Source organism: Ambystoma mexicanum, chromosome 8 (genome assembly GCF_040938575.1).
Source record: "Ambystoma mexicanum isolate Mex_15411 chromosome 8, UKY_AmexF1_1, whole genome shotgun sequence".
In the NCBI taxonomy this organism is placed as follows: domain Eukaryota; kingdom Metazoa; phylum Chordata; class Amphibia; order Caudata; family Ambystomatidae; genus Ambystoma; species Ambystoma mexicanum.
In genome coordinates, this window is record NC_090929.1 from 312,645,284 (window position 1) to 312,670,119 (window position 24,836).

A 24,836-nucleotide genomic window follows, 5' to 3' on the forward strand; every position below is an offset into this window, starting at 1 on the left:
ACCAGCCATCACCTGTCAACACAGGAAATCATATTCCACCCTTTCTCCTGCCCCGGTTGACATTGACATTTAGAGTGCATTGCGCAGGGACAGCAAACAAGATTAGTGTCGCCCACTTATCAGCGAGTGTGCCTGGGTGTTAGATGTGGAGCACCAGTAGCAGAAGAGGACGGACGCACTTACAGCAAAACACATGGCCATAAAAAGCAGGCCACATGCGTTCTGTTTCCGGAAGCAAACCATTTCTCTTCCATAGAGACAGGAGACACTGCTTGAAGGCATGCATTGTTCATGGGGTGGACTGGGAACCAAAGGTGGGCCCAGATTACACTGTGTGGGAGTGAACGTAGCGATTATGGACTGATCTTCCTACGTTTGAAAATCAAAAACCCTGAGATTTGCGTCACACAGTGCCCTTATCTGATCGAGACTCCACCCACCTGGCCCGCCCACAAAATAATATCCAAATGTTGGTTGGGTGGTCTATACCACGGTCTTGTGGGGGGGGGGGGTTCGTGTGCACTATCTGCACTGCTCCAAACGAACGTTCCTAAAAGGGCTTATTGCCCTGTTGTCCAACAAAACAGAACATATCACATCTATGCCTACAGAACAGAAAAAACGCATTGCAAACTTTTCATATCAAAATTACAAAAAAGTTGTCTATTTAATATGTATGCTCTTACCATGCAGTGAGCAAGTAGCTGGGAGTACATCAATAACATAAAAAGTAGTAACAGTGCTTTGGGGAAATCCTTCTGTGACCCCTTTGAATTACTGTGTGATGACGAATATCTCAACCAAGTGAAATCCCGGAATGCCTCCTGCATTGCTGAAATAGGGTTCAGACCACATAAAACACAGTGGGAAATTACCCCCGGGGCACCCCTTGCACAAACATTTCCCCCCAACCCTTTGAAAGATAGGCAACTGCGAGGCAACCACTGCACGCCCTTTGAAGTTTCATGTAAACCAACGTTTTTGAGAAGCCCCATCTGAACTGACAGGAGGGCGGGTTGCTCGACTTGCAAAGGACACATTTCTTTTAAAGATCTCTGAAATATTTCTCCATTTAAAGGGCGTTTTTCATCCCCCAGCACCGTGGGCTTCACATGGGCTGCAAAAGAAAATCCAAGCGTAGATCTGGCGCTTGGCAAAGGAGACAATTCTCGGAAATGTTCAGCATTGTCACACCCCATGCTTCCATCACTTCCTTTTTCGAATTCGCAGGTTTTCACGTGTGTTGCTCTTGTATTCTGGTCCTCTGCCTTGAGTGCTCTGCCATACAGGGCTGTCTTCAGCTATTGTGATGTTAATTTATTAAACAATTAGGCAACGTGACATCTCCAGCTATAACAAAGGCAGAAGGCAGCCATCAATCAAGGAGGGGCCCTGCTTCACATGTGTCAAGGCAGCCTTTGATGCTGGCATGAATCACCTTCAATTTGCAAGTCACACCTGTGAGCAGAGAGGTGTCAGTCATCACAGCTAAGTCATCTCCCAAATGCCCTCAGCCCTTCATCTGGTTCTGTACTCATGTACTTTCTCTTTCTTCATCCTCTTAGGATCTATGTGCGCATCAGTGACCCATCACTTGCCTCTCAGATCACATTTCCTCTCTTGCTCAGACTTGTTGCAATCAGCTTTGCATAATTCATGATGTTCGACCTTTTCACGCCTTTTCTGCGATTACAATTTGTATACTTTCAATTTCGTTCCATTGTTTAAGCTATGGTTCTACCATCTTCGTGTGTCCTCCTGCACACAGGTGCCACCCTTTGATTTCCAATTCGGGGGCCAAAATTCCCACATGGAGAGAGAAGCAGAGACGTTCATATCCCCAAGTCAAAACACCACATTCCCCAGCAGGAATTGAAAAGGGTTTACAGTAATATCAGAGTATGTAACATCTCAGCAACAGTTGTCTAACCTGCTGTGCTGTCTTCCAAGCATTCTGGTTTAGGTTCCCCTGCTACTCCCGCAAAACAGCTCCCCCAATCCAATCAAGTCTCAGGGAGTGCATTGATGAGGCAACCTTCCCACTTTGAAGTGAGCCGCACTTGCTCATTTTGCAAGATGCATGCTAACACTTTACCAAGCTTGCACCCAGCAGGAGAGGAGCAACAAGCCCTGCCACGCCCAGTTATTTATATGACCAGCACGGCACTCAATCCATTTTCGTTGGTTTTCCTTTTTCATTGCCCAGGCAAATACTTGCATGATCTCTGCAGGGGCAAAATGATACTCCTGCCCCAATGATTCAAGGAGAATGTGGACAACTGCCCTGTGTGCCCCCTTGTACTCTGCGTCTGTGCTCCAGCATATGCTTTACTTTCCTTCAGTCTCTGCTCTGTCTTTACTGTCTCCATCTTAACTCTCAAATCTCTCCTTCTCCAGTGACTCTTGATTGATCTCCTTTCCAGCACACTGTGATGAATCCTGCAGAGTCCTCACAGAATCCCAGCCTAAAGTCTTGTCTCTGGTGGCCAGGGGAAGGCAGCCGCTACCTGATCCTAACCCTGGGGGTGGTATAAGCCAGGTGGATCTCCTCGGAGGAGAGGGCCACCAAGGGAGTAGGATGACTGTTAGGAGGGATGCGGTATACAGCTTCAGAGGATGAGGTTTCCATAATACCAGAATACCTAATGGCTTGTTGTTAGAGTAAGGCTTCCCCCTTCCCAAAATTACCCAAATTGTTAGTAGTTAAAACCCTTATGGTCAGCAGGGGAATGAGATGTGAGAATCAGAGAATCAATATCTCTACTTCTGATAGTTAGGATTCCCCCTTAGGTTTGAACTACAAAATCAAGAACCAACCATTAATTCCTTTAAAACCCTCCCCTAAAGGTATATTCTATAAATCATTTAAACAGTGTTAGAAAAAGCCAACATGACTCAGAACATTGGGGACATTAAGTCTTATAATGGTCTAAATACTGCAACGAGAAAGGGGCGCTGAGAGATGCAGAACTGTGGTGTGCAGTCCAGTGGTTGTAATGTACATTTACACTTCAATGACCATGGGTTAGTTGTCTCCCTAAATTGCTCCTCCCTCCCCTTACCTTCCAAACTTTTCTCTCCTCTTTTTGACTCTCACTCTTTCTGCCCTTGGGGTCTGCACTGTATCCCAACTTTCTGCTATTTCAAACTTAGCTGTACCCCTTTGGTCTGTACTGTATTCCAACTGCTGCTATTTCAAATGTAGCTGTGCCCTTGTGGCTGTACTGCGTTTTTGATTTTGATAGTGCCCAGTGTCCGAATTGTGCCACTCTGTCCTGCTGTTCCTGTCTTGCTACACCTCTCCTGCTTTCTCTCCTCCACCCTCTCTTCCTCACCCTCCTCCACATCACCTATGGCTCCCTCTGTTTCTCCTATCTTCTCTAATTGTTTCTCCATTGACTATCCTATCCCTCTCACTTAGTCTGGTAGGAAGAAGTTCAAAAAGGATATCTTGGTCTCTAACCCTGGTCTACACCAGCGCTTCTTCTAGACAGACCCTCACTGACATCCTATTGTCCCTTCGCCAGACCTTTGAACTCCTCATATGGTGTCTGTGCTCTCTCCTTTCTCTTCTTCTTCTGGTGGCCCCGGGTGGGAGGCTCCCCTGCACCCCTTCCACTACTCTAAGGTAATAGTTAAGGCCTACCTGAATAGCACCGTCCTGGTCCATGGTCCTCAGGCCAACCTCCTCCTCTTTGATAGTTGTTTCCAACACCTCATCTCTCCTTCCTTCCTTCCTTCCTTCCTTCCTTCCTTCCTTCCTTCCTTCCTTCCTTCCTTCCTTCCTTCCTTCCTTCCTTCCTTCCTTCCTTCCTTCCTTCCTTCCTTCCTTGCCACCTCGCCCTCTCCTCCTTCCTCCTCCTCTGCTCCCTCTTGCGCTCCTTCCACACCTCTGCCGGGCGTACCTCTGATTTGTACCCCTCCTCGGAAGTCTTTCAAGGCTGGCAACCTTCTCCATATTGCCACTCTCAACTCACGCTCTGCTGTGAAACACTCCTCTGACATCTGCCACCTCCTGGAAGAACTTGACCTTGGCCCGTCTCACTCTGCAGGGCACAATCTGGATGTTCTCATCTCCTCTGACCCCCCCCTTTAAACCCCTCACCACTCCTCTCTCCTGGAGAGATCACTCTCTCCTTTCCTCCCATCTCTTCCCTCTCTACCCCGCAGGCCAAGCCTGCTCCATCACTGCCACCTACCTTCTCGGTCATTCGGCCCATTAAGCATATATCTGTTGAGGCTTTCGCCGCCACCTTCTCTCTCCCTCCTCAATCTCTGGCTGACTCTCATCCTGACACTGCCCTTTCCATGCTCCACTCTGCTATCTTTGACACTCTCCATATTCTTGCCTCTGTCATGAGATTCTGCTTGAAGTCCAAAGCCAAGTGCAACACTTGGTACGATTCTGACCTAGTCACCCTTAAACGCAAGTGTAGGGTGGCTGAGAGGAAATGGCGGGCATCTTGTACATCCTCTGACAAACTGGCCTGCTGCCAGCTCCAGAAGCAATACATGCTCTCTGTCCGCACAAAGAACATAGCTCACATCCAAGCCCGTGTCTGTGCAGCATCTAACAACTCGGCAGAAAACATTGAAGCACTGCAGTGTGGTGGAAGGTTGTGGTGGAAGGAAAGTGGCAAGTCAACTAATTTGTTATGATGAACTTTGGTAAAACCATCCTGGCAAACCATTATTGTTTATAAAGAAGACATGTGAAAGTGGTTGTTCTTTAAAGAAAATAAATTCTATTGAATGGAAGTGTGAAGACAATCTTGATTTATCAACCAAGAACTGTGGAACTTTCATATTCATTTTGAAGAGTGATTAATCTTGTTTAGCAATAAAACAATCCAAGTGCCAAATGAAAGACTTAAGGAGTGAAAAGAACTTAGTGCTGCATTTGGAACAGAGCTTGGCTACTGAAGAGAACTTTCTTGATTGGAACTTTGGTTTGGAAAATGCTGCACTAAGCCTGGAGAAGGGGATCCAACCATGGTTACAAGGATACTTATTTACAAAGTCTATGTTGGAATCCACTTTTTTATATTGAGTTTCAATGACCATATGATACCTGCATGGTTTTGTTGTATGCATAAGTGTGAAGGACAGATACCTTTTGATATTAGAGTGTTTTCCTTTAGTCTAAGTTTAGCAGGCAGGGAAATCCTCGTTAGGATATGGAAAGCCAGGATTTTTTCTCACCCTTATTATTTAATAAAATGAATAATTGTGAGAAAACGATCTACTTGTCCGTCTCACATTTCTGACCCCTCACAAGGCCTCCATACGTTCTTCAATGGACTTGCGGCTTCTTATTTCTCCTCCCTGCCTAATCAACCAGATGCATGTTTTGCTCCTTGTCCCCTTTTCTCCTGGCCATTCCATCCTTCTTATGCTCAGTCACCTTTCCATTCATTCTCTTACTCAACTGTGGAACGCGCTGCCCCAGTCTGAATTCTGCACCCACTCTCGCTTCTTTTGAATCTTCCTTAAAAGCGTGTCTTTCATCTTCTTCTCTACACTATGATATGATGATATGATATGATAGGTATAACGCGCTTAATACCCAGAGGTTTCTAAGCATGGACCCGTGGATCTATCCTGTGTTGCGCCATGTCGTCTTGCTTCCAAGGCGAGCACGTTGCCCCGAGCTATCCTCCCGGGACCTATCATGCTGCTTCTTGTTGTCTACTCTTGGTTATCAAATGATTTTATTACAGTTTATTTAATTCAGTTCTACAGACCTTCAGCCAAGTGCTTTATAAATCCAAATAAACAAACATGAGCATTAAACATTTTATAGCTGTATATATTTTCTCATTCTACTACTATTCTTTAAACTAGAAGGTTTGGGCAATTTTGAACAGCTACAAACTTTTTTCCATATTATCTAGCCCAAAGCCTCTACGTGTAGCCAGTGCTTAGGAGTCTACAGTTTGATCAGACATCTTCAATGGAAATTAGATGACACTCCTATCAGTTTCAATGCAATTACCTTTTTCATAAGTCTGGGGTTGTGCAGGGCAATGCATCATAATGCGCAGCAGCTACACTACACACACTGATCTGAGTGCAAGAGTCATAATTTTCGCTTCAAAACTTTGGTGGCATGGCCTTTCTTGCATAAATACAAATGGTCCAATCCAAATTTGACCATTGTAGCATCATATATAAGGGAGTGCCAAAATGCATGCAGAAATATCTGCAGCAGCTTCTGCAGAATAAGACAGTAGGACAGTTCTTGGGACAGTGCCAGCCCAGGCTTGAGTAGCCTTCATTAGCTCTCTTAGAAGATAGATTTAACCTCAAAGCCCTTCTCCGAGTTAATCAAGACATCTGGAGTAGGGATCCAGATCGACTGAGAAATTAGATGGTTAAGCCTGATATAAGCGACCAAGGAAACTCGGATCCACTAACACCGACCTCCACAAGGTACCAAGATTGTAGCAGACTGGAAAAGCAGGCTCCCAAATCGCTGTGATTGGACTCAAAACCTACAAAAGCCCGCCATTCAATTTCAGACTAATAAGAACTACAGGTGGTTCAAAAACAATATCAAAACCAGGTCTCATTGTTAATGCTTTTCCATCCTAAGCTGTGATCTACAAAGTCGTTACATGCCAGCAGCGTTGGGGGCGGTGGGGCTGTCTCTCCATATGGACCGTCAGGTTTCCTTTCTGTCTTTACCAACGATCCATAATGGAATGGAAACACAGCAAATACCCTCTGGTTAGTGGACGCCAGGCTCAACAAGACTTATAACTTCAAGTAGCTTGGATCGACAGAAAAACCTTTAGGCCCGCTCAGTTGTACTAACGGTTCTCCTCTTTCTTCTGTTATATTTTATGGTCTTCTACCAAGAACCGGTGCCACTTGTGTGGTCTCTTAGCGCTCTGGTGTTTCTGCAATGGGAGGAGGTTTGGGGGGTTTGCTAGGGGGATTGAGAGGGAGAAGAACAAGAGAGCTTTGATGTGCTGTTGGTAGCTTTAGTTCTGAATAAAACGGTCACTGAGCCTTGGTGCATTTTTGAATGGTAGCCACCATGTGGTGTTGAGGTCTGATATTGCATGGGTGCTTTGTGTGACTTGTGTTTGGTTTCATGTTGGCTGTTAAGGGAGTGTGTGGTGTGGTGTGGTGTGGTAGAGGTAGGGTTGTGTTTAGCTTAGAGTTTGAGGATGAGTATGCAGAATATTGAGTTTTAGTACGGTTAGTGGAGTGCAACAAATGCTCTACCCCAAAACTCCATCCAAGTGAGACACTTTTCCTACCTCCAAACTAAAGCGAAGTGCAATTCGTTTACTAGCCACAAAAGTCCATCTAAGTGCAACACATATATATCCTAGCCCCAAAATACAGCTAAGTGAGACACATCTTCACCCCCAGAAATCCATCTCCCTTACTCCATCCACTGTAGATCTACTGAGCACTCATGTTGTGCCTTACATAAATATTTACACTACAGTGTTAGCATTAGCAACACTGTATTTATATTTAAGTGGAACTTCTGTAAGAATAGAACTTTTTGGGTGACATAACTTTGGTGCCGTTTGATGAATCTTCAAAAAAATGTCCCCAAAAAATATAGACCCCGACCCTAAATGCCTTTGAAATGTCAGTAACATTATGGGGGTGCTGCAAACCCTATCTTTTCACATTTATTCTCAATAGATTACTGTATTTGTTCACCTAAACCACTGGATGGATGTGTGCCAAATCTTTGCGAGAAGCGGGTGCCTGGTACCAAATGAGTACTTTTACAAATTTGGTGCAAATCCAGGCATTGTTTTTTCTTTTAAATATGCACAAAAGAGGTATGTGACAAAGTCTCATGGTTTAGGTTGAGTGAGGTCAGAAAATCCCTACAAGTCAGAAAATCCCTACTCGATCATCGAAGGACATGCTCTTTAGTCAAAATGGTCTTCTATATTGATTTTGCTAGACCGCAGTATGATATTGTAGACCACCCAATGTTTCAGTCTACTCCATTTTCTCTGTTTGGTTTTTAAGCGCGTTCACGCTGTGGCTCCCGATTACTTTTCCTCTTTACTTTTCCGACATCTCCCTCACAGACCTCTTCACTCTGCATGCCAATTTCTCCTGTCCATTCTTCGTCCCCCCCCTTACCCCCCTTGCACATCTTCTCTTTTTGATTCTTTCCAATTATTACCTCCTAAACTCTAATTCCCCTCCCCTCTGGTCATCCATTCCTTCTCTAACCTAGCTCTTTTTAAAACACATCTCCAACTTCATTTCTTGCACTCTGCCTTTACTCGGAATGTTTTCTCCTGACCTTTGGCTGTGCCAGGACTCATTTAATGTATGCCCTTCTTGTCAATTACTTTTTGGTTTTGGCATATTTGGGGGCACACTAGCGCCACCTAATGTCAAAATTTGGGACTAAGAGAGACGGGAGTTCAAGAGCAGTCTTGCAATGGCATGGCAACTGGCTGATCCTTATGGGATGAAATGGCCAGCCCTTGATTTGTTTCCAGGAGGGCTCTGCTTCCACCATTTCATCCCGTAAGCGTAGATGTGGTCAAGATTCTTTGTTGCCCGCAAAGGCTGTTAAAGATGAAGTGTGAATTTGCAGACACAGGCTTCAGGAACTCAAAAGCACATAGCATATTTGTTAAACTGCTCCCTTCGTGACGTGTCGGTAAATAAGTCGCTAGGATATTGTTGAGCTCTCTTTTATGGGTGCCTTGTTGCACGGGGACAGTGTCCGCCGCAGCCATCTCCCTTCATAGAAGGTGATGTATTCCGGGAAAAGTTCTTCAAGTGCTACTTACATTTTGTGGAATGCGGTTTTAAAAAAACGAGAGCCGTTTTACTTTGCTCATGCTGTGTTCAAACTTGGAAGTCACGGACACGTAGCATGTTTTATCTCTTTGCATCGTTATTGGCTACCTGGCTTCAGTACACGCGACTGTGTGGCTGTACTGGCTGTCAATCATTTTTAAGGTTTGAACTTGGGAGATAAGGACGTGAAAAACGAATCGAAACCAAAAGTGAAATGTAATGAAGAGCTTCTGAACCAGAGTATTCCTGCTAAAAAAGGGAGTGTACGGTTAGTATGTATGGGTGACTGCAAAATGCTCTACGACATTCAATAACTGCACATTTTCGGGCTGTTAGTTAGCCATTTGCTCGAGTGGGGACAGACACCTTTGAAAATGTCATGGGACCAATTCGAAACTATTTCAATGTTTTAAAATATAGCAGGTGTCTCATCCCTGTAAGAGGCTTGCAGACAGTAAATCGCGTAATGTGGAGTATATGGGTAGACTGACGGCAAAGTGCTACCTCCAGAGGACCACATGTGGCACACTCAGTGCCATCGCCCCACATGCTAATGTGCAGAAGTGCAGAAACGGAGCATTCTAACAGAGTGCTAACATGGGGAGTAAGATGCTGCCGCACGTGGCGAAAATAGGGCGCCGCCACTGGGCCTTCCTTCACTGGCGGAAGCTGTAAGGCAGACTGCACCTTCAGCCAGGGTCCAAATGAGTTCTTCTTGTTACTCCTTGCAAAGTCTTCAGATGATCTCCCCAAAAGAGGGGTTCGGCCCTCTTTTAAAGCCAAATGGGCCACCACGATTGGTGTAGTCTAAGCCTAACTTAAAGAACCAATCCTGGGACCCTGCCAACAATCTCCTGTATTCATGAGGTCATAACCAGATTGCTTTGTAGCAGAAAAAGTTAAGGGGTGAACACATGTAATACTAAGCTCCACCTTTCTGGTCATTTGTTGATCAAGGGTCTCTCTAGTGGGGTCCTCCCCCAGGGATGACTACTGTAAACATGCAGCCCCAAACATGACACTTCACTGCAATTGATAATGAGGGGCAGGAGCTGGCTTCAGGTTGACACAGTGCAAAGGTAGTTGGGGTTTCCCTGTCTCTTTTGTTAAACTGCAGCCAGGCCTGTTTGAAGTATGCTAATTATGTTAATTGCTGTCAGCATTCTGCAGTGCTAACACAAAAGGGCAGGGCGGTTCCATGGAGCCTTTGATAGTTAATTAGGCTGGCCATGGCAGGAAGGTTTTGCCCTCCTCCTTCTGAGAGACAGGGTGTAATTCGGGCCGTCATATCCCAAATAAATACGACAGGGTGACTGCGCCTGTAGGCTTTGTCCACCCAGAGTACACGGGTCTATGTGTATGTCGTGCAGTGAGCATTGGAAAATGGGCCGATTAGCCCCACACATTTTCCAGAGGCTGATCTACCATCATTCAATTTCATATAAAAATTCAAAAAAGCCAGCCGAGCTCACACCCACCCTGTGGATGGTCGAAATCCTCACACTCACTACAACGTCAGAGAGATCAGCGTGCAGCTTTGTAGTGAGCAAGTGTGACAGTAGCTTACAGGAGAACATGTCACCCACGGGATCTAGGTTGGCATCTTCTAGAGGCCTTACAGAATATTCAGGAACAAAACACATCACAAAGCTCACTGGAACAATCCATGGTGCAGGTGTAATGGGTAATTCAAGGAAAGCCATGGCTGCTTGGTGTTCCCCAGCCAGATTCTTCTTCACTGACACTAGTTCGGGAGTCAGCACCGCCATTTTCTTTGTTATGGCTCCTAGAAATGATAATGAAGAAGCTTGGTGGCTACCATCATAGCTTACAAGCGAGCACCACTCAACTGCCTACCGACCTAGCTGCCCGATCTGGACACTTTATGGTTGGGTGAAGGTCAGAGGCGGCATGAGGTTAACATGCGACTGAGGCAATCCACCAGATGTGGTACATGTGCCCATATCACAGGCCGTGTTCAAAGGCCAGAAGTGAAGAGATGATTTTGTGGTCACTTTTTGTTCAGTTTCAGAACACAGAGGACAATTGCAGAGGTGAAAAATATAGTGCTTCTAGCCAGATTGCTCCTATTTTTTTTAAAGTGCTATGATCATGATGTCACAATTCGATAGCCCTCAGTGCATATATCGCTCATGGCTTAAGGTCTGTGTCAGTCCTGACAGAATTCGAACCCATGAAGGGCACCCATGCCATCAGAGGCATCCCCCATGAGCTAACCTCTGGTAAAGGAAGGTAGCACTGCAAAGGCTAAAGCATGCACAAGTCATTCTTGTGATCACAAAATCGCTGCCCTCTAGTCATACTCAACACTGCAATTCCCCGCCCCACATTCACCTGCTGCCTCCTCCCTTCACCCCTCTCCACGTTCACCTGCTGCCTCCTCCCCTGACCCCTCTCCACGTACACTTGCTTCCCCTGACCCCTCTCCATGTTCACCTGCTGCCTCTTCCCCTGACCCCTCTCCATGTTCACCTGCTGCCTCTTCCTCTGACCCCTCTCCACGTTCACCTGCTGCCTCTTCCTCTGACCCCTCTCCACGTTCACCTGCTGCCTCCTCCCCCTCACCCCGTTCACCTGCTGCCTCTTCCCCTGACCCCTCTTCACGTTCACCTGCTGCCTCCTACCCCTCACCACTCTCCACGTTCACCTGCTGCCTCCTCCCCTTCACCCCTCTACATGTTCACCTGCTGCCTCCCCTCCGTTACCCCTCTTCACGTTCACCTGCTGCCTCCTCCCCTTCACCCCTCTCCACGTTCACCTGCTGCCTCCCCTCCCGTACCCCTCTCCGCGTTCACCTGCTGCCTCCTCCCCCTTTCCCCTCTCCGCGTTCACCTGCTGCCTCCTCCCCCTTTCCCCTCTCCGCGTTCACCTGCTGCCTCCTCCCCCTCACTCCTCTTCACGTTCACCTGCTGCCTCCTCCCGCTGAACCCTCTCCACGTACACCTGCTTCCCCTGACCCCTCTCCATGTTCACCTGCTGCCTCTTCCCCTGACCCCTCTCCACGTTCACCTGCTGCCTCCTCTGACCCCTCTCCACGTTCACCTGCTGCCTCTTCCCCTGACCCTCTCCACGTTCACCTGCTGCTTCCTCCCCCTCACCCCTCTTCACGTTCACCTGCTGCCTCCTCCCCCTCACCCCTCTTCACGTTCACCTGCTGCCTCCCCTCCCGTACCCCTCTCCACGTTCACCTGCTGCCTCCTCCCCCTTTCCCCTCTCCGCGTTCACCTGCTGCCTCCTCTCCCTGACCCTCTCCACGTTCACCTGCTGCCTCCTCCCCCTCACTCCTCTTCACGTTCACCTGCTGCCTCCTCCCGCTGAACCCTCTCCACGTACACCTGCTTCCCCTGACCCCTCTCCATGTTCACCTGCTGCCTCTTCCCCTGACCCCTCTCCACGTTCACCTGCTGCCTCTTCCTCTGACCCCTCTCCACGTTCACCTGCTGCCTCCTCCCCCTCACCCCTCTCCGCGTTCACCTGCTGCCTCCTACCCCTCATCCCTCTCCACGTTCACCTGCTGCCTCTTCCCCTGACCCCTCTCCACGTTCACCTGCTGCCTCCTACCCCTCACCCCTCTCCACGTTCACCTGCTGCCTCTTCCCCTGACCCCTCTCCACGTTCACCTGCTGCCTCCTACCCCTCACCCCTCTCCACGTTCACCTGCTGCCTCTTCCCCTGACCCCTCTCCACGTTCACCTGCTGCCTCCTACCCCTCACCCCTCTCCACGTTCACCTGCTGCCTCTTCCCCTGACCCCTCTCCACGTTCACCTGCTGCCTCTTCCCCTGACCCTCTCCACGTTCACCTGCTGCCTCCTCCCCCTCACCCCTCTTCACGTTCACCTGCTGCCTCCTCCCCCTCACCCCTCTTCACGTTCACCTGCTGCCTCCTCTCCCTGACCCCTCTCCACGTTCACCTGCTGCCTCCTCTCCCTGACCCCTCTCCATGTTCACCTGCTGCCTCTTCCCCTGACCCCTCTCCACGTTCACCTGCTGCCTCTTCCCCTGACCCTCTCCACGTTCACCTGCTGCCTCCTCCCCCTCACCCCGCTTCACGTTCACCTGCTGCCTCCTACCCCTCACCCCTCTCCACGTTCACCTGCTGCCTCCTCCCCTTCACCCCTCTCCACGTTAACCTGCTGCCTCCTCCCCTTCACCCCTCTCCAAGTTAACCTGCTGCCTCCTCCCCTTCACCCCTCTCCACGTTAACCTGCTGCCTCCTCCACTTCACCCCTCTCCACGTTCACCTGCTGCCTCTCCTCCCTTACCCCTCTCGATCCACGTTCACCTGCTGCCTCCTCCCCTTCACCCCTCTCCACGTTCACCTGTTGCCTCTTCCCCCTTTCCCCTCTCCGCGTTCACCTGCTGCCTCCTCTCCCTGACCCCTCTCCACGTTCACCTGTTGCCTCTTCCCCCTTTCCCCTCTCCGCGTTCACCTGCTGCCTCCTCTCCCTGACCCCTCTCCGCGTTCACCTGCTGCCTCCTCTCCCTGACCCCTCTCCGCGTTCACCTGCTGCCTCCTCCCCCTTTCCCCTCTCCGCGTTCACCTGCTGCCTCCTCTCCCTGACCCCTCTCCGCGTTCACCTGCTGCCTCCTCCCCCTTTCCCCTCTCCGCGTTCACCTGCTGCCTCCTCTCCCTGACCCCTCTCCGCGTTCACCTGCTGCCTCCTCCCCCTTTCCCCTCTCTGCGTTCACCTGCTGCCTCCTCCCCCTCTCCCCTCTCCGCGTTCACCTGCTGCCTCTTCTCCCTGACCCCTCTCCACGTTCACCTGCTGCCTCCCCCCCTCTTCTTTTAAGCTATTAGCCAGGATGAAGTCAGCGAGGAATTCGTATTATACGATTTCGAACCATTCTTCCTCCTACAATATGCTGCGGGTGCTTTGCTCTTGCCATATTGCTGCTAATGAGTTGGAATAAGTGGGTTGCTCTGAGCAGCACCCACAGCAGTGGCGAGTCAGTCTGTGAAGCAAAGGGAAGGGAAAGGGGAAATGACAAACACATTGGTGGGCTACATTATGAGCCATACACACAGCTCTCAATTTAACCAAGCAACTCGAGAGCTCTTTTCAGGTTTAGGGCCTTACATATAAAATGGTGTAGCTCCCTGCCAGGCTCCTGCAGACATCTCTTATTTTTTAATCACTTGCACAGAAGGTTATTTCTGCAGCTGCAAAGGTGTGTTCAGTACCCAGTACACTGAGGGGGTTGACTTTATATGAGACTGTACCCGGCACACGTTCATTTGAGGACCTGTTGGGAGTGGACGGTAAGCCAGCGCAGTGGGCTCGGCACATGGCTATCGTTGTTTCTGCTTTGCTTTGAATGAAAACGTGTTGTACTTCCAGGAAGCCATTAAAGACATGACCCCAGTGTGAAGAAATCTTCACTAGAATATATGAAGAAAAGGATGCCGTTTGCCTCTGTAAGCAAACAGGCCATAGACATTTTAGACAGGAATCTGCAGTTTGAGTTTTCTTTCAAACGTTCACAAAAATATAAGTGGCTCCTTCCATTCCCAAGTCCTGTTCTCCCAAATGGCAAGATCCCTAAACATCCCATAAGAGATTTTTGCATCTATGTTGTCTAATTCTTCTGCAATGCATGTGAAGTTGTCAGTAGGCTTTCTCAGCAATAGGATCAAGATTCATAGGGAAAAGGAGCAAGTGCCAGGAACCAGTCCTATGATTTGGGGAAATCCCCATTATTGGAACTCAAGGATGCATGGGGCAAACCAGAGACCAGACCTATAATTCGGGGAAATCCCCATTACTGGAACTCAAGGATGCATGGGGCGAGCAGAGACCAGACCTATGAGTCGGGGAAATCCCCATTTTTGGAACTCAAGGATGCATGGGGGAAAAGAGCAAGAGCCAGAACCCAGGCCTATGATTCGGGGAAATCCCTAATATTGGAACTCAAGGATGCATGGAGGAAAGGAGCAAGAGACCAGATTTATAATTTAGGGAATTCATCATTAGCTGAAGTCCATGATTCTAAAGAGAACAAGAGCCAGAGAGAAGGCTCATGATGCAGCAAATTCTCCATTATATTTGAACCAGACCACCATGCAAAGGAAGACAGAGGGCAGTATAAAAACAATAAAATACCACTATTTCACTGAGCAGCAGACTATGCCTGAATTTCCTAATGCAACTTGGTATTCTCCTTTGCGCTCAAATTGCTGAGCCCATTTGGCCACTGTAGATTGTTATCTGGCAGCACAGACGTCACATCAGATCAACACACAGACCATTGTATTTAGAACCTAAGATGGCTTTATTTGGTTTGTAGGAGTCGGCTTTCAAGGCATACGTGATGGGTGTGGAATATGGGCACGCCTCTGGCAAGGCTGTCCTGACTTTACCCGATTTTCTACTCCAGCCACAGCGCGGGCAGCTCTTCTTTCTCCACTCGGTTTACCACCAAGGGTTTTGGCGTGAGGTGTGGGCGTGAGCTTTAAAAAGTTGAGATAGAGCCTGGCAAATACAAATGGAGATAACAAATTCAGCTACAACAGTGTGAGCTCAGAATTTAGGATAGTTGAATCTCACCATGACCGTGTCAAAACTGAATCCTATTACATCGTAGGGTAATTTGTAAGCATTTTAAGGTAGGGATATTGCCCCCATGGTCTATAAGTGACCCCCCAAAGGCATAACGATTATGCAGTGAGAAACATTAGCACATGCAGCTGAGCTGCCAATTGTTGTGACATGAATTTACACCTTATTAGTTTGTAATAGACATGTTAGCCTGTAAGCGAGTCCTACAGCCAAGTATATGCATCTGAGGAACCATTAATACCAATGTGATATCAGGACATGGAGATCACTTATGACATTGTTTTATAGAATTCTTCTATCACCTCTGAATGGTTGAAGGGAAGAGGGGGAGCAGGACGGGGGACTCCCGGGCATAGGATACAGGCTTGGGCATGGGCGATATTATACAAGGGGCAATGAGATGTGTGGACGAGGAGTGGGACCATAAGATTGGGCTTGGAAATGTGTTTTCTAACAGGGTAAGAAAGCGTGATGAGAAAACCAAGAAGCAGAGTTGTTTGAAGGGCAGCTGGAGAGGTTGTGGTGAAATGTAGCATTTCCTGAATAACCACAGAGTTGGATAGAAAATCACAAGCAGCCATAATGGATTACTGTGTAAGCAAAGATATGGAGAGGGTGGGGATGAGTGTGGGCGGATGGATGGCAATCGCCTGTGAGGTGGTAAAGACCGCATTCCAGGGATTGTCAAGGTTAGATAAAAGTGCCCGTAGACAGTAGCTGTAGCTAGGGACTCCCTGGTGCGTAGTTTGCATTGAATGAACCAAACATATGGACAATAGGTAGGTACTCAGCGATTGCAAAGCCTATGCCGAGTGCAATCGGCCACATAGCTGGTCTTGGTGAAGCCTATAGAGATGTGTTTGTCACTGGAGAGATCAGGGTAGGGCAGAATGCAGAACATTCTTAAAAACCCATTGTTGCAGTGGGTTATGTTAAGAGCTGTTTTATACTACACCAGCCATCACTTTAGTGGCTTAACAGCACCAAGATGTGTCCAGGGTGGCATATTTAACATACACTAGCAGTATCCAGTCCTTGGTCTCAGAGAACAGAAATAGGCAATAGAACAGAGGAAAGGGCAAATATTATTAGGGTATGTATTGAGCATGGGCCTACGTTCGGGAAGCAGTTTTGTGCTCAATACATACCCTAATAATATATGAAAGATTTGTACAGGTAAGAAATAGAAAAAAGGTTTATGGATGGAGTAGCAGTGTATGTTGATTCTGCTTGCAAAATTGTAAGAGTGTGGTAGTAGGGTGGCAGTCACTTCATGTGAACAGGTAGTAATTGCCTCTCCATCAGATATGCATCAGCGTTAACTCTGCTGTACTACTCTCTAGCCATAAGTCGTGGGGAATGTATGCAGGTGGTGTGTGGAATTCGACCATCCACACAGAGGGTGTGCACTCACCTGGGCTTTTTTGATATTTCTTTAAGATTTAAGAAACTGAATGATGGGAGATCAACTTTGGAAAATCTGCACACATTTTTCTATGCTCATCGGACAACAAACACAGTCACATGTACTCTGTGTTCACACAGATTTCAGGCGCAGTCCTCCTGTCATGTTCAGTTGGAATGTGACAGCCAGGAGTACATGAAAGCAGCAAGAAGAGGAGGGCAACACATTACTCCTGGCATGACCAGCCTAATTAAATATCAAAGGCTTCATGGATCCGCCCTGTTCTTTGTCTGCCACATACTGATGAGTTAATTGAAGCAGGCCTGCGGGAGGCCTGTTCTCAGGACTGAAAAAGGACAGGTTTCCCAACACCCTTTTAATATGCATCTGTGTCAACTTGAAGTCAGCTCCCGCCCCTTAGTATGATGGGTATTGAATGTCATGTCTAGGACAACTGTTTACAGTGGTCATTCCTGCGAGGGGACCCCATTCAGGAAGGTACAAGTATGTGATTTGATGGAGACAGAAAGTCTGTTCTCACATAGCTTTAAGGGAGACCTGTGCATTGATCAGGGAACACAGAGCTCAATGAACCAGAGAGAAAGGCAGCTACCTTGTATATCATGACTAAACCTGTAATCAGATCCGTAACTGCTATAACATAGTAGCACATGCATACAGAAGGCCACACTTGCCATACTTGGTCAGAACCTGGGAATGTGCACTGTATTTGGCACATAAAGACTAAACCTAGAGTGCAGGGCTTTCACTGGCCTACATTGGTTCTTCTAGGTGTACCCATGGCCTATCAATGCAGCACCCTAATGGAAATAGGACTGCTAACTAAAATATTCTTGCCTAGTTTGTCATTTTATTATCTTCAGCTTATATAAATTATTCTTATTACACCTGCAATGTTTGACAAATCTGGAGGTTTCGTCCTTTCTTCTCTGGTGGAGACACCCTCTTTGAGGCAAAATGTGAGCCTGCTAAGCAGAACACTCCCTAGGAGTTTGGGAAAGCAGGACCTCACAGAGCGACTCCCCTCAAGGGGACAAGGACTCTCAAACTGATGTTTCATGAAGCTGTGGGACTCAAAACAAGATTGAAAGAGCCTTTGGCTCAAGACACTGCTGGTATCTCCATGGCAGCTGAACATTAACAATATGCACCTTTTTGGTCACGGAGCGAGAATAAAGGCGCAATCACCCTTGAATGGAGGAGAAGCAGCATGGAGCCAGCTGTGGCGTGTAGAGAGATAGGAGAAGGAAAGATGCCACCTACCAGGCAAAGAGCCGGCAAGGCCAGGGCCGAGCAGAGTCAGCCTTATCTGGAGGTGCGACCACATGGAGGATGTGGTGGGCCCAACAAATGACACAGAACCCAGAACGCGAGGGAGGAAATCCTCCTCTTGCAACAAGAATCCAAAGAGCAGAGAAAACACTGAGACAAGTGGAACACAAAACTCGCTCATGTCCAGGAGGGAATGCCAGAAAGCCGCGTAGAACGCCAGCGCTGCCAAGCAGATGCCACCTCACTGAAGCAAACCTTGCAACGGAGAAGGTATCCGGGTTGCTAATAGTGGAGGGGGCGGAAAGGGGAAGGATTACACTAACCTCAGACCGGGGCATAAAGGCCGAGAGAAATAAGAACCAAGTAACAATAAGGGTTATGGGAGCCAAGAAACCCAAATATTTTAACTAGCCAAACGGCTCACAGACACTACCGAGAACTAAGAGAGGGGGATGTAATAAGGGGTTACCAATAGCACTGGGAGATAAGTGAGACATTGGGGCAGAGAACACCAAGGGAGCGAGAGGGGCCCAATAAGAGAAGTGAAGAACAAATTCAAGGGGAACAGAGAGACAACCAAGATGTGAACTAGCCAGGAGAAAACCACCCAATTGGTGAGGCGGGATTAAGGAGGTATCTCTCCACCTGCAACAACTGGGACATTTGATCTTTTCAGGAACTTGAGACCTTATTTTGTAAACTTCAGAAACATTTTGGAACTTTGACATGATGGATAAGAACTGTTTCCTACTGATCCGAAATCAGGAGGGATTCCTGGAAACCCTGAGAGAGGTTGGGCGAACAACTCTGAAGGTAGGACACTCTGCATAGTTTTCGTTTTATAGGTTTTCTAGGTGGTAGAGCCTGTTTAGAGGATAGGTTTGGACAGAGGTCCATTTGTTTTGGTATTTTGACTATTGACGAGCACCTTAGCATATTTTGATAGGAAGGGAACACCCTTTTAGCAATACGTCTACAAAGGCGTTTTAAGTTAAATAAAACCCTTTGATAACAAGTCGTCTGGTCAGAGTCCTTCTTCTGGCTTGCCACAAAGGTCATTCCTTGGGATGTCACCAGGGTCACAGGAAATGTGCTGCCGCTCCCTGAGGTGTCCACGGGTATGTGCTGCCTCTTCCACTACACCAGGCATTTTAGAAAATCGTTGTACCGGGATATTTTAGAGATTGTGCATTCTTGGAAGAGCCCAAGTGATGTAAACAGTTTTCCAGTTAAAGCACATTCCCATAACAACCACCCTCAGCCGTGCTCCGTGCTTTCAGCGGTAAACGCACTACCCGGCTGCTGACGCAAGCATCCGTGTTTTCAAGCTCTCAGAATATAAACATTGGCATAGAATTGTAATTGGCAAATGATGAAGCAAGCCTCGAGAGATGCTGCTGTCTATTTTTATATGCTGTCTGCAAGTGTAGCACAGTAGGGAGAGATGAACTAGAGGCCGGATAGGGAAGCCATTATTGATTTGGAAGCCATTATTGATTTGATCATAGGTTATGAATTATCTAATAAATGCACACCTGCTCATAATGAAACCGGAGACCATCATCAAGTTATCTTTAACTCGTGAACGGAGGGTTGCCACTTGCCATTTTAACATTTTAGGACATCTGTTAAAATGCAATCATGGAAGTGTAAAATGCATAGTAATAGAATACTTGATGAAAGTGTACAACGTGGCCATTTGGCAACAAAATATGGGTTTCCATTATAAATCTATACACATATCAGCTCTATAAGAACATGTGTTTAATATATAATGAGGTCAGTCAAACGGGACAAGGTTTTTTTTCTAAAAAGGCTATTTGCATTTCAATATTAAATAATACATTAATAATGTGCATGTTATTGTTTTTTGAGGACGCGACATAGAATAAATTGCTACTAGGCACTAATCTGCAATGAGGAAGTGCCAATTAATTATCATTGAAGCAGTATTATATATCACATGCTCGATATAAATATGAGACACGAATTATAAAATATCATGTTTTTGTTCAAACTAGATTTAATTACACATATGATCATATAGAATAAAACATTGAAAAAATGATCATGTTATGGCAACATACCAATTGAAGACTGAAACATGTAGTTCTTTGATTTGTACATGGATTAAAGTGCCAATTCGGAATTCATACTATTAAACTAATTGTATATGGCTTATTTACCATTTTGGAAATAAATAGTACTTCAAACGCACAATTATGGTGGAAACCCAGTGACGCGCTTATTGCAAAACAGTAGCAATTTAATCGGTCTGGGTGTGTTAAACACCAGTGAGACAAGACACATTGTGTGGCAAAGGGGCATACAAGGTGCACCAGGAGACATGAAATGAAGCCAGTGCCCTTCAGCACTTAAACTCAAGGAGCTTGTTATGCTCACCCCTTGGAATATAGAATGCAAGCACGTCACTTTCTATGCTCCAGTTACTCAACTGTGCCTTTTGAAAGATGAATATTTACTATGCACTCATTGTGTGAGTGTACGGCTTACTATCCTAGCACGGCATCAGTTTGAATTGAGCTGTATTTTTTTAGCAAAAAGGTACATTCTACCAGATTTCCAGTCACCAGAGCTTTCAATCTCAGAGTCATCTTCATTAAATTCTGAAGAGGCCATCTTCCCCCCTTTTTCCACACTGCCTACATTCTCTAATCCCCCCATCCCTTAAACAGCAGTGCATACTACATCAGGATGCCTTACGGAGCAATGTTTAAGACCAGTTCTATCCCTGCTATTCAAGGCCCAGATGGGACATTTTGGGCTTACCATTCATGCTCCAGCTAATATAAATCTCCACTCATGGCACTTCAATATCCTCCAATGGCTTCTCCCATCAACTCTTTGCTGATGACACTCAGATCTTCACCTTCCCCTACGTATCTGATGAACTACATTCAGAAATGTCTGTCTCCCCACCATCAAATACTGGAAGGCATCTCATTTGCTCATGCTGAACTCCACTAAGACTGAAGTTCTCTACTCTCTATCCAAACTTGCTATCTCGGTTTGAAACCTGGTCAAAACCACGCAGATTCTAAGCATATTTTCAAGAAGCATTTACTTTTTCACTCAATGAAGGGTCCAGTGTAAAAGAAGGTTTGCCTCACTTTTACTCTTTCATTCTACCCCCCCCCCCACCTCCACCTTCTGAAGGTATAACACCATATGAAGTGTTCCCACAGCACGTATGTGCAAATGTTGGTGGTCCCCTGCATTCAATTTACATTTAGTACTAAACGAGTCTGCTAATGTATTGCAAGGCAAACTGTTTCATGTCTGATGCTCAGATATTCTTATAAGTCGAAAAGTGCCATTGAAATCCATTCATAAAAAAGACCTTCACCTCAGTATGGGTGATTTATAGTATTAGCCGTCTAGTCGGCTAGTGGGCCAACAACTTCTTAATAGGATAAACAGTGTGAATCGCTGCTTTTACGCGTGGGAACACACATTGGCACCTTTCTTCTCCTCTTGGACAGAAGCCTTCTTTTCGATCATTTTGTAGGGATCTAGAAGATTTCACTTTCCCACATAATTGTCATTAGTTGCTTTCTATAATGGGAGTTGTACATACGATCTGCTATGTGTCTGGACACCCTGAGAGGGGCTCAGAACACTTGTACCCTAAGAGGTGGCGAGAACCAGAAACAACCTGAACTCAAAAGGACATGAGAATAAAAAAACTCACTGGAGTCCGGAGAAGCTGAAATCACTTGAACCCTCAGAGCTGGTGGCAAATGAGCACATGAACCCAGAGAGATGCTGAAGCAATAAGTAACACGCTACATGAACATTTTAAACCTGAACAAACTATGTTGGGAATTATGGGATCCGGGAATACTGAAAATTATTGGCTGTTCTGAAAAGGAAGCAAATTCCTGAAAGAATGAACTGAGTCTCCAGCGCTAGACACAGATTCCAAAGTTAAGTAACAACGTTGTGGAAAGTTGACAAAACAAGAAAAAAGAAACAGGAACCCTGTGCTGGCAACACAAGGACAAAACGAAAGTAGGACACATGGTGCAGGAATGAGGCAATGGGATGGAAGAAATGGTTTAGGGTTAGATCTCATTGGAAAGAAAATAAGAGATGAGAAAATGACTCTTGAAAGGCTATGAGCTTGATAAGCAGAGTAGAGATAGTGAAGGTTGACAATACAGGGGTTAGACATCCAGAACAAAACATAATATAAATCAAAATCCGTTTTGATTAGTTATTTGATTGATGTCACTGTTCCATAATATCTAAAAACATAAATACTGTTGACCAATGAGAGTGGAATGCTGAAAGAAATCATTTAAATTGTGAATAGAATATGGGAAATGTCACAAGTGCCCATGTGCGTCACCTATAAAGGTAGGCTAGTGATTTCTGGGGATCAGCGGGAGACACCCGTTCCATCATGCAAAACCTGGATATCATAAAAGGAATATAAAAAAGATGCCTAAAATCGTTGTTTGTGTGATCCTGGAGTACAGCCACTGAGGAGGTTAGTGAAACTGCAACATATAAGACAGAGGAAATCATACTTTATGAACAAGGTGAATAAGACCAACTCCTTGGGCTCAGAGATCAGCCCCATACTCAAAAGAGGGTAACCCTGAGTAAATCAAGCCCAGAACCACTGTGTTGCATAGCAAGGAAGTAGGGGCTTTGACACTTGCTTCAGCACACAGTTGCAGGTGCAGGCGAGGATCAAGGTTTAAAAGACAGCCCATCGGGTGTGCAAGCTCTGGCATGGACCACGACATGGAGCAATACAGAAAAATGTGCATTATACAGAAGAAACACACAGAGTGATGGCCTGTGTTCTGCATAGAGGCGCTGAAAGAAAGGAAAAACTCCTAGAGGCACAAGGAAGCTAATGGGTTAATAAACTCAAGCCAGAGTGAGTGGGGCACGAGCCAATCTCTCAGTGAACCCTGGCACAATACCCGAGGAAAATTAAGCATTAATCAAGAGCCAATCACTCAGAATGAAGCTCATTGTACAACAGACCCAAAAATCAGGTCGCTCATTAACACCTCAACAAAAAGATGGAGAGAAAATGAGAGAGAGAGAGAGAGAGAGAGAGAGAAGACCTAGAACAAACAGAAAAAGAGAGGGAGAAAAAAAGAGAAAGAGCAACAGACAGAATAGCAGTAGAAGCCAAACCGAGGAGACCAAGTAGTGTGGTGATGGTAATCAGTGGTTACATCGCTATAAAATTGAAAGCCAACATTTTCACCCCCAAAGATTCCTCATGGGTCTAGGACAACTAAAAAGGAGGCACAATGAAAGATACAGGGATTATTTTTTGAGGATGAAAATGTTGGCTTTGATTATTTGGTTGATTAACCCATGTAGAACTGTAGTAACAAGGAGAATAAGAAGGAAGTGGCTGGGTCGGTTAAGAAAAAACAAAGGAGAAGCCCGGTTGAACGGACAGGATAGACTAAGCCGCCTGCTTAGAACCCAGTCCCAACGACTGGCTGAGGCCAAACCTTGAGAAAAGCAGACGGATCCAAGCTAACCCAGACTTTGGTGTCAGATGCAAGACCACCCGCCAAAATAAAGAAGTCTTGTAGTATCGTAGAGGACCCAGGTAGGGGATAAAAAAATTCAACCAGATGTACCCAGGTAGCTGGGAGAATTCCTACCTGCAGCAGTACATAAACATGAGGCTGTCCCTCATTTTAAAGGAAAAGGCAAGGATAAACATAACAGCGTAATCAAAGAGAAAGGCCAAGGCTTGGACAAAGGCCAAGTCAACATTAAATAAGTCTCCTGGGGTATTTGGTAACTTGCAGAGCATTTTCCTAGGAGGGCACCCAATAGATTGAGATTAATAATAGGAATCAGACACTGGACACTTTGGCCTCATTACAAGTTCACCTGTGTGGTAAATATTTGCCAGAAATTCTGTTACTGCCACTTAGTGGCAGAAACGTTATCACCTCAAGTCACTGCAAAACTCCCCCACAAGTAACAATCTTGAACTTGGAGTGGAGGATTAATCTCCAGCAAGATGCTGCAAGTAAATCCTCAAATCTAATGCCCAAAATGGTCAGATTTACCATGAGTGGGATTACATTTGATGCGTTTACTTTGTGGAGAAGTTATGTATATATTTAGGGGTAAGGGCATAAGGGCGTGGTGGCAAGGGTAGGTGAGTGGGTGGAAGATAGGTGGATGAACCTCCATTAAAGCACAAATGAAAACAAAATAATTAAAAGTAAATGCATGGAAGTGAATTACCACAAAGTAATTCACTTAGATAAACAATATCGAGCCCTCCTAACTATGCCCTTATGCTTGAGAAAGCATACCTGCAGCCTGGAGAACAATTGGCCAGAAGGTAACATCCTACTAAGACTTGGGAATGTCCAAATCCTTCCATAGCAAAAGAACTCAGGAGACAATGCCCCAAGGGTAAGTATTACCCATTTTGGTTAATATTAGGATCCTTGTGGTCAAACCAATTTTTGTGGATACTAAAAGACAGTATGGGATATGCCCATTCTGTTTGTGCAAATAGCCACTTTTACCCTTCCCTCTGATTAAATCATAACTCTTGCTGTCAGTGTTCTTGTCTTCTTGCCTCATGACAGAAGGAAGTATAGGATATTCTGAGAGAACGTTTACCAATTAATTTCATACTAGCATGTGGTCATTTCATGATTTTCTTTTCCCTGGTTTTTGTGGATGTAAAAATTATTAACACAAAGGACAAAATAATAAAGATGCGTTTGTTGGA

General features: G+C 46.1%; 1 protein-coding gene across 1 annotated transcript in view; it reads right to left on the reverse strand.

Moving 5' to 3' along the window:
- LOC138471872 (dual specificity testis-specific protein kinase 2-like) overlaps positions 1 to 24,836 on the reverse strand; it is a 516,102-nt gene that overhangs the window by 164,289 nt on the left and 326,977 nt on the right. The window lies entirely within an intron of this gene.